Below are 8,828 nucleotides of genomic sequence, written 5' to 3'. Positions count from 1 at the left end.
TGTGTGTGTGTGTGTGTTTGTATAAATATTATGTATACGTTTATGTGTTTTTCTCTTTGGGTGTATGGGTCATGTAAGTTTGTGTGTGTGTGTGTGTGTGTGTGTATGTGTGTGTGTGTATGTGATTGTGTGTGTGCGTGCGCGATGTGCGTAAGTGTGTACATGTATGTGGGTGTGCATGTGTGTTTCTGTGAGTGTGAGGGATTGTGTGACTACTGTGTGAGCCCCGGCTGTAAAACCCCACTATTCAGGAATGCAGCCTGCCCCTCCTCGTCTTAATCCCCTCAAAGATGCAGCCCCCAGATAGACTCTACGCGCCTGTGCCTCAGGGAAACTAACCCCGGATATCTTTGACATCTTTGAAGAAATGGAAAGTCGTGATTTTCAGATTTAAAAAAACAACCTAATGCTCGCTAGGCACCTGGCTTTTGGGAAATACATTCATACTTATACATAACAGACATGTAGATACACACACACACACACACACACACACACACACACACACACACACACACACACTCACACACACTCACACACACATACTCACAATTACATTGGCATAAAGGTGAACATAGTGTGACATTTCGGAGCACCGAAAATTACCGTAAAAGTTTTCAGTTTTGTAAGACTTTACGGCACTTACAGCACATTAAGGTCATGTAGGTGCCGAAGATTAAAGGTGTTACAAAAGAGTAACAAACACAAAAAGGAGGAGGGGGGATAAGGACGGTAGGTGTTTGATAGAAAAGAAGGAGCAAACCACCCAAGTGAGCACCTGCCAACCACCCACGTAAAAGTTTTCCACTCCCAAGGACCCAGTTTTGAGCATCTCGTAGGCAGGCTGCTTTGACTCGTTTTAGACCCAGTGGAATGAAACAACTTATCACAGGAAGACGTAGATACTACTTATCAGGCGTAAATGAACTTTCACACGAGGGAATTAAGATAAGATAATAAGATAAGATTAGATTATACTTTTTTATCCCAGAGGGTAATTTTTCTTGGCTGTACAGGACCGTAAAAACACATGCAGGTATACATTTTAAAAATTATATATTACTCTCATTAAAGTTCAATGTGAAAAGAGAAGTAAAGCTGACAAAATGCACTTTCACATCAGATGCACCATTCAATCACATGCAGGAATTTAATTACTAGACATTTGGGGTTATATATAGATGCATACTCTAAAGAGCAACATACATCTATGCTCATTCTGACAAAAGCCTTATGCTAGATGGTAAAAAGTTCTTTTCTATCTTTCTTTCTATGTTTTTGGCGGTACATATATGCCGCTGCGTGATCTTACAATTTGCGTGTAAAACTCCTGTATTCTGCTTTCAGAGACAAAGAGCGTAGCTATTACACCGCTGGTACCGGTTTTCTCTTTTTGTTTTTCTAAAATAGAAGTTTAACGAACTCATCGACACAGTTTTTCATTTAGGATGCGAGCTGCTTCGGCTCTATCAGTTATGGCCAATACATACGAGCTGAGAAAGATACAACGTCCCATCAGACAGACGGAGAGACTCAATAACTCTACTCAGCCTCCACCCCTCCCCCTCCAGCCCCTTACGGGAATCGAACCTTTTTCAGCTGTTCAGTTTTAGTAGAGATTTTACGGCGCTGGCAACGGCATAAGGTCAAATGAGCGCCAGAAGATTGGAGGTGTTACAAGAGAGTAACAAACAGAAAATAGAAGGAGGGGAGATAAGGACGATAGACGTTTGATAGGAAAGAAGAAGCAAACCACACAAGAGCACCCACCAACCACCCACTGATACAGGTTAGGTTGTTTGTTTTTTTGTTTTAGTAGAAGTTTAACAACCTCATCGACACAGTTTTCATTTAGGATGCGAGTTGCGTCGGCTCTATCTGTTATGGCCAATACGAGCTGAGAAAGATACAACGTCCCATCAGACAGACGGAGAGACTCAATAACTCTACTCAGCCTCCACCCCTCCCAACCAGCCCCTTGCGGGAATCGAACCGTGTTCATCTCTGTGCGATGGTGAAACACCTAACCCGCTTCGCCAAAGTCACTTTGCACAGTCGCCAGATAAGACAGAAGTGAAAATGGTGAAAGGATAGGGTTTACGCCCTATAAAGACAAGTAGGTCATTTCATTTAAGAGAAGGGACCTCCGAGTTTGACGGCCATCTCCGAAAAGAGCAAAACAAATGAGAACTGTGCGTAAAGTGCATTCCCCAAGGACACAACGTCGGACCGAGCTGAGGCCAGAACCCCTGAACACAGAAGTAACAACTGATGATTAAAAGATGTCACAGAAATCTGTTAGTTTTTACGCAATATAGCCACGGAAAGAAAACCTCCTACAAGATCAAAGTGATACCAAAGTTCTCGCTTTGTTTCGTATGTTTGAGCAAAAAGAATGAGCCTTTTAGAGCTCAGAGGAGAAGTCAACAAAGGGAAACGGCGTACTAAAAACAAGGCTTGTAACAACCATTTTAAAGTAAACGTTAGCCACTCACTCGGAAATTACTTGATTTATTACGTATTTTAATGGTTTCCAATGTCTGTGAGGCCATATTTAGGTAGCCTGACGTCATGCAAGAAAGACATTTTTTTACTTATTTTAAGACAGGAAGTTGCAATGCACTTTTATCAAATAAACCTTGTTGCTGAATTAACAACACACTTCTTTTCCAATTTACACTTTGACATCTTTCGAATGATAAGAATTATGTTGGCTGCTAAGTGACGTTTGTAGATAAAAATCGTGACACTATTTCTCGAAAATAAAGCAAAGTGTGCTTCTTTTTTCAGAACTCGAAAGCATTTGCGATATAAAGCACTTATCGAGATTGGCCATTTCTTCTCGTAAAAGAACCAAGGTGACTGTCAACAAAAGTACAGTTTCATTAGCCTTTGGGCGTTTAGTTTTAGTAGAGGTTTTACGGCGCTCGCAACTGCATACGGTCATTTGATAGCCAAAAGATTAGAGGTGTTCCAAGAGAGTAACAAACATGAAAAAGAAGGGGAGATAAGACGATAGATGTTTGAAAGGAAAGAAGAAGCAAACACATAAGAACACCCGCCAACCACACACAGCCTTAGGGCGTGCTGTCCCAAAAAATAATTTTAAAATGGAAACCCAATGTGACAGTAGTCACGGTACTTGAGACTTTCAAAGACATAGTAATATTATAAACAATTATAGACATATGTTATAGACAAACGTTCTAAAAAAGACGGAAATAATGCTTAGTGACCATAGCCACCCACTGACATCGGAATTTCAACTATCGACCCGCAGTAAACGATACATTTCCAAAAAAGCAAGAACAGACAGATATAGAAATTCATTCGTACCAACTGCAGTGAGGTTACTGTACACACAGTGCAACAAATGAAACAGAGAGAAAGAGAGAGAGAGAGAGAGAGAGAGAGAGAGAGAGAGAGAGAGAGAGAGAGAATGAATGTTTTACGGAGCAGGTTGTCCCAGCACGTGAGACATGTATTTACTTGGCCTAATATCCTGTCTTGTTGTGCGTTTGTGTGAGTGCACCTTTAAGTCTAACTTTTGTAACGTCTACTGCCATTGTTAACGACCAAGACAAATTTCTCCCTGCAAGATGAATAAAGATTGTCATTGTCATTTTCATTGTCATTGTATAAAGCCAGAACAGACTGTGTCCCTGCGCTAAAGCATTGCTCACTTAGTGTCGTAAGTTTTAGTAAGAATTTCACGGCACCTGCAACACAATTAGGTCATATGAGTGCTAAAGATTAGAGATGTTACAAGACAATAACAAATACAAAAATCAAGGAGGAGATATAAGGATCAGATCATAGAATGTTTGATAAGAAAAAAGGAGCAAACCACACCACAGCACCCACCAACCACCCACTTAACGTCTCAAAAAATCAAATGCTAGGAGGGTCCTAGACTGTTGGCTATGTCGTACAATGTATGGAAATATGACATTATGTAAACGAAAAGGATGTTCCCTTACAGTAAAAGTAAAAAGAAAAAATCAGTATTGATTCAACAAAATAATTTAAGATTAGGATTAAAATGTATTTCATTAAATAATGAGCCCTATCTTTCGAGACTGTGATATTACAAGTCGTTAGGAAACGCAAGGCAAAATGAGAGGCACTTGGGGTCCTTTAAAGCAGAAGCAAGCAGAGGAATGAAAATCCAGAATTTAAAGTCTTTGCTTGTTGTCTTTTTCGTAAGAGTTTATAGATACTTCCAACACAATAAGGTAAAATAAATGCCGAAGATTAGAGGTGTTACAAGGGAGTAAGAAGCAAAAAAGGAGGAGGGGAGATACAGACAATAGATGTTTGACAGGAAAGAAGGAGCAAACCACACCAGAGCAGGGGGCTCTCGTGGCCTAGAGGTTAAGGTGTTGGCCTCTCATTCAAAGGTCCCGGGTTCGAATCCGGGTAGTGACCGAAACATTTTCTTCTCTAAATTTGTCTCCTTTCATCTCCTTTCCTGCTCTCTAGCAATGTTCTGTCATCTGCTTTCGTCTCCTCTTTCTGCCCCCACTCCCTCATCTCCTTTGCCCCCCTCCTCTAGGCTCCTGATTCTTTCTACAGCCTTTCTACTGCTACTCCTTGGCTTCTTCTTAGTGATGTCTTTCCCCCACACCCCTGATCTTCTGGTAGGAAAGATCTACACCTAGCCTTCTCAGACAAGGGCGAAAAATCTCGGAGGGCCCGTGTGCAAGTTGCGCACGTTAAAGATCCCTTGGTGGTCTAAAATCGATGAGAGTAGGCTTTGGCCGCCACCCGGGCAAAATTCAAAATTTTCTTCCAACTGAAAATGTTTTATGTGTCCCGCGCGCTCATATGATCTTATGCAGTTGCGAGCACCGTAAAACACTTACAAAAACAAAACAAACGAACACCAGAGCACCCGCAAAACACCAAGTATAGAACAGTATCAAGGAATCAGACAGCAATGAACAACGTTCAGAAAAAAAGGTCACCAACACTGAAAACGACAACACAACGGTGCGCTTGAGAACTGTAAAGAATTAAATGCTGACAAACGTAAAAGAGAAAAAAAAGCAGTAGCACTTAACACAGGCGTCTTCGAAATCTCCATAAATTAAACGCAAACTGCCTGTCGTGCAAAAATCAATGAGTTGATAACGATAACCAGAACAAGCTGTGTAGATTTTCCATTAATCCTTGTTGACAATGCTTGGGGAATTGTCAAAACAGCGACGACATTAATACCCAAAGCTTAAAAAAAGAAAAGAAACAAGAAAGAAAAAAGGAAAACCCCGATATAACAGGAAGAGGTCCCATTGTGAAGGTGAATAAACGCATTCCGTCTTAAGGTGAATCCCATATTTTGCACATTTAGATTTCGACTTCATCACAAGATGAGCGTCAACGTACGAAACAAAATATAAACTTATTTGGAAAATAACACATCTCTTCATACCACACTTTAAAAAAATATATTATTACTCTATATTAAATATAGAAACCCATCCCACTGGAGGCAAATATAGTGGTAGGGCGTGACGGTCCGCACTCCACACTCATTATCAATTAATTATTGTTCGTTTCGACAGACATTCATACTATTTACATGGATTCGGACATAATTACGGAATGTGAAAAACCATTCTCTAGTTTCAGTGAGAGCTTTAAGGCACTTGCAACACAATTAAATCTTATAAATCTACATGATTAGAGGTGTTACAAAAGAGTAACACTAGTAACACTAAAAAGAAGGAAGAGAGAAAGAGACGGTAGATATTTGATAAGAAAGAAGGAGCAAAACACAATAGAGCACTCGCCAACCACCGACAAAAGCATTCTTTGAAATTAAAAAGCTCTCCATTTGAAACTTTCATTTAAAAAACCCCCAACGTTCTAAGACTATAATTCGAGAACTTTTGATTCAAAACAAGGTTGATGGGGGGCTCAGATTTTTGTAGGTCAGTTAATCAAGCACTACGGACCTTTCCTGTGTAATTGATTTAGCATAGAAATGTGGAAAAGACAACAGCAAGAAAAGGAAACTTGAGAAGCAAAAGGATCCATTTACCTGTTTTGAAAATATTCCCTGTATTTCTAGTCTCTCAATAACCTTCTTTTCCCTCACCCCACCACACACAGGCACATACATGCACACACACATACACACACACACACACACACACACACACACATACACACACATACAAAGACACACACGTAGACACGCAGACACACACACACACACACACACACACACACAATACACACACAAGACACCCATACAAGTACTTGCAAACGAAACACACAGACACGTGCGCGCGCGCACATACACACACACATACACACATACATAGACACACACAGACATACACAAACACAGACACACAGACACACAGACACACACACACAGACATACACACACAGACACAAAGACACACACACAGACATATACACACACAAAGCACCCATACATGTACATGCAAACGAAAAACACAGACACACACAGACATGCACACACATACACACACACACATACACACACACACACACACACACCACTCACACATACGCGCCTGCGCAGTCACAATTTTTGTTGGAAATGAAAAGTGATTACAACCTTGATAGTTAGATCATCGATAGGACAAGTCTTGGCATTGAACAATATCACTATCTGACAGTTAAAATAAATGACTCAATAAAATGAAAAATAAACGTGGTTACCACTGAGAGTTGACTACACAATCTAATATTGTTAAGTTTCGAACAAACGATTCCATAGAAAAGAAGCTACAGAAAACAATTAATTGTACTCACCGTGCTCTGTTGAAGAAGAAATGACACCAAGTTAATTAATTGTACTTTTTTTTAAACTCCTGGGAGATTTAGTCAACATCTTTTGCAAATTAGCATTCTACACACGTTAATGAAGATACGATTCTTTTTCGGGAAGAATATAATATTATTGTAATGTGACCACAAAAAAAAAAGACGCGTTACAAAGTTACACGTGTACTATATTGAAGAATTCACATTAAATGTCTCAGACTCCGAAAACTAAGAGCACAACATTATGTTTAAAAAAAAGACAATCTTAAACAGAATAATTAAGTAGTCCGGCAAAAAAATAATGACGTCGACCTTGAAAAAACAACAACCGTGAGCAGGACACACAGTAGAGGTGAAAACGGTCCCCGAGAACAATCCCCGAAAGTGTGGACTGGGTGAGTGAGAGAGGCCCAGCCGTCCTGGGACACCTGCCTGACTCCCCACAGTATTAAAGACCACCGCTCTCCCCCCAGCACAAGCCAGTGACGAGGCCGGGCCGGCTACAAGGCTTCGGACGCTGTCGCCGCCACGCGCTCTCCGGGCTTCTCACTACTTGTGCTGGGCCATTTGGAGGAAACCAAGATTCCTAGTCGACGACGCTTCGAGGTGTGAAGTAGATATTCGTGTTATTCGAATAGCGGGTGTGTTTTTAGTTTCATGTCGAGTAAAGAGATATACGTTGACATAATTATGGCCATATAGTGCAGGGATAAAGGAAATAGTTAATGGTCCTTTTTTAAACTCTTACACAACATTGCTTATCTCTTTTCGTTACTGAAGACCCGATTATTTTTAGCGAAGCATAATATATGATGAGAAGATACATGAGGGCACGTTGAAAAGTAAAACTGGAACACAAATGACAATTTGAAGAATTTACAATAAATTTCAGAGACACAAAAACTAAAAGAACAGTATTATGGGGTTACTAAAATATCATTTTATACTTTTTTTTCTTGTGGTTTGGTTTCTTTTTGGTTTTCCTTTTTTTTTCTTTTAAATCCCGTACAGTTAAATTAAGTTCCGGTATTCCGGGTAAAATGAAATATGTTGAACTTGAACAGCCGTGAGCAGGACACACAGTAGAGGTGAAAACGGTCCCCGAGAACAATCTCCGAAAGTGTGAACTGGGTGAGTGAGAGAGGCCCAGACGTCCTGGGACACCTGCCTGGCTCCCCACAGCATTAAAGACCACAGCTCTCCCCCCGCCACAAGCCAGTGACGAGGCTGGGCCGGCTACAAGGCTTCGGACGCTGTCGCCGCCACGCGCTCTCCGGGCTTCTCACTACTTGTGCTGGGCCATTTGGAGGAAACCAAGATTCCTAGTCGACGACGCTTCGAGGCGTGAAGTAGATATTCGTGTTATTCGAATATTGAGTATGCTGTTAGTTTCAGTTTGAGTAAAGAGATGTAGTATGTCGACATAATTATGGCCATTTAGTGAAGGAAAGAAGCAAGTAAAAAGTTGTCCTTTTTTCAACTCTTTCAAAAAAGTATTCAAATCTCATTTGCAGGTTTATAGTTAGTCAACAAACGTCATAAAGATTCGGGTTTTTTTTGGGTGTGAATTGAATGTGAACAAAATTAAAGAGTGTTGAAAAGGTAAACTAAAACTCTTTTCCTATTTTGATGAATTCACAATAGATTTCAGAGGCACCAAAGAATAAAAGCGAAATTTAATGTTGGGGTTTTGGGGGGTTTTGGGGGTTTATGTGTCAGATTTTTTTTCTTTTCTTTTTCAAAGAGGGGGGGGGGGGGGGCTTTGTTTTAAATCCTTATAGCAAAATTAAGTAGTCCCACACAAAAAATGTTCGACCTTAACCACCGTGAACAGGACACAATAAAAATGAAAACGGTCCCCGAGAACAATCCCCAAAAGTGTGGACTGGGTGAGTGAAAGAGGTCCAGCCGTCCTGAGACACCTGCCTGGCTCCTCACAGCATTAATGACCACCGCTCTCCGGGCTTCTCACAACTAGTGCCGGGCGATTTGGAGGAAACAAAGATTCCTCGACGACGCTTCGTGGC

At 40.8% G+C, this 8,828-nt stretch overlaps 1 protein-coding gene across 11 annotated transcripts in view; it reads right to left on the bottom strand.

The window, feature by feature from the left end:
• LOC101845712 (neuropeptide FF receptor 2) overlaps positions 1-7,316 on the bottom strand; it is a 232,806-nt gene extending 225,490 nt beyond the window's left edge. For 5 of the 11 annotated variants that reach the window (XM_035971654.1, XM_035971655.1, XM_035971657.1 and 2 more), the window contains exon 1: positions 6,790-7,316. The gene's annotated coding sequence lies outside the window, so the exon portion shown is untranslated. The remainder of the gene's footprint in view (positions 1-6,789) is intronic. The other 6 variants (XM_035971656.1, XM_013086547.2, XM_035971662.1 and 3 more) reach the window with 2 other exon arrangements.
• Between the last annotated feature and the right edge of the window lie 1,512 nt (positions 7,317-8,828).

The sequence above is a fragment of the Aplysia californica genome, unplaced genomic scaffold, assembly GCF_000002075.1.
Source record: "Aplysia californica isolate F4 #8 unplaced genomic scaffold, AplCal3.0 scaffold00478, whole genome shotgun sequence".
Taxonomy (NCBI): Eukaryota; Metazoa; Mollusca; class Gastropoda; order Aplysiida; family Aplysiidae; genus Aplysia; species Aplysia californica.
Note: the sequence above shows the minus strand (reverse complement) of the source record. Positions and strands in the feature narration are given on the sequence as shown.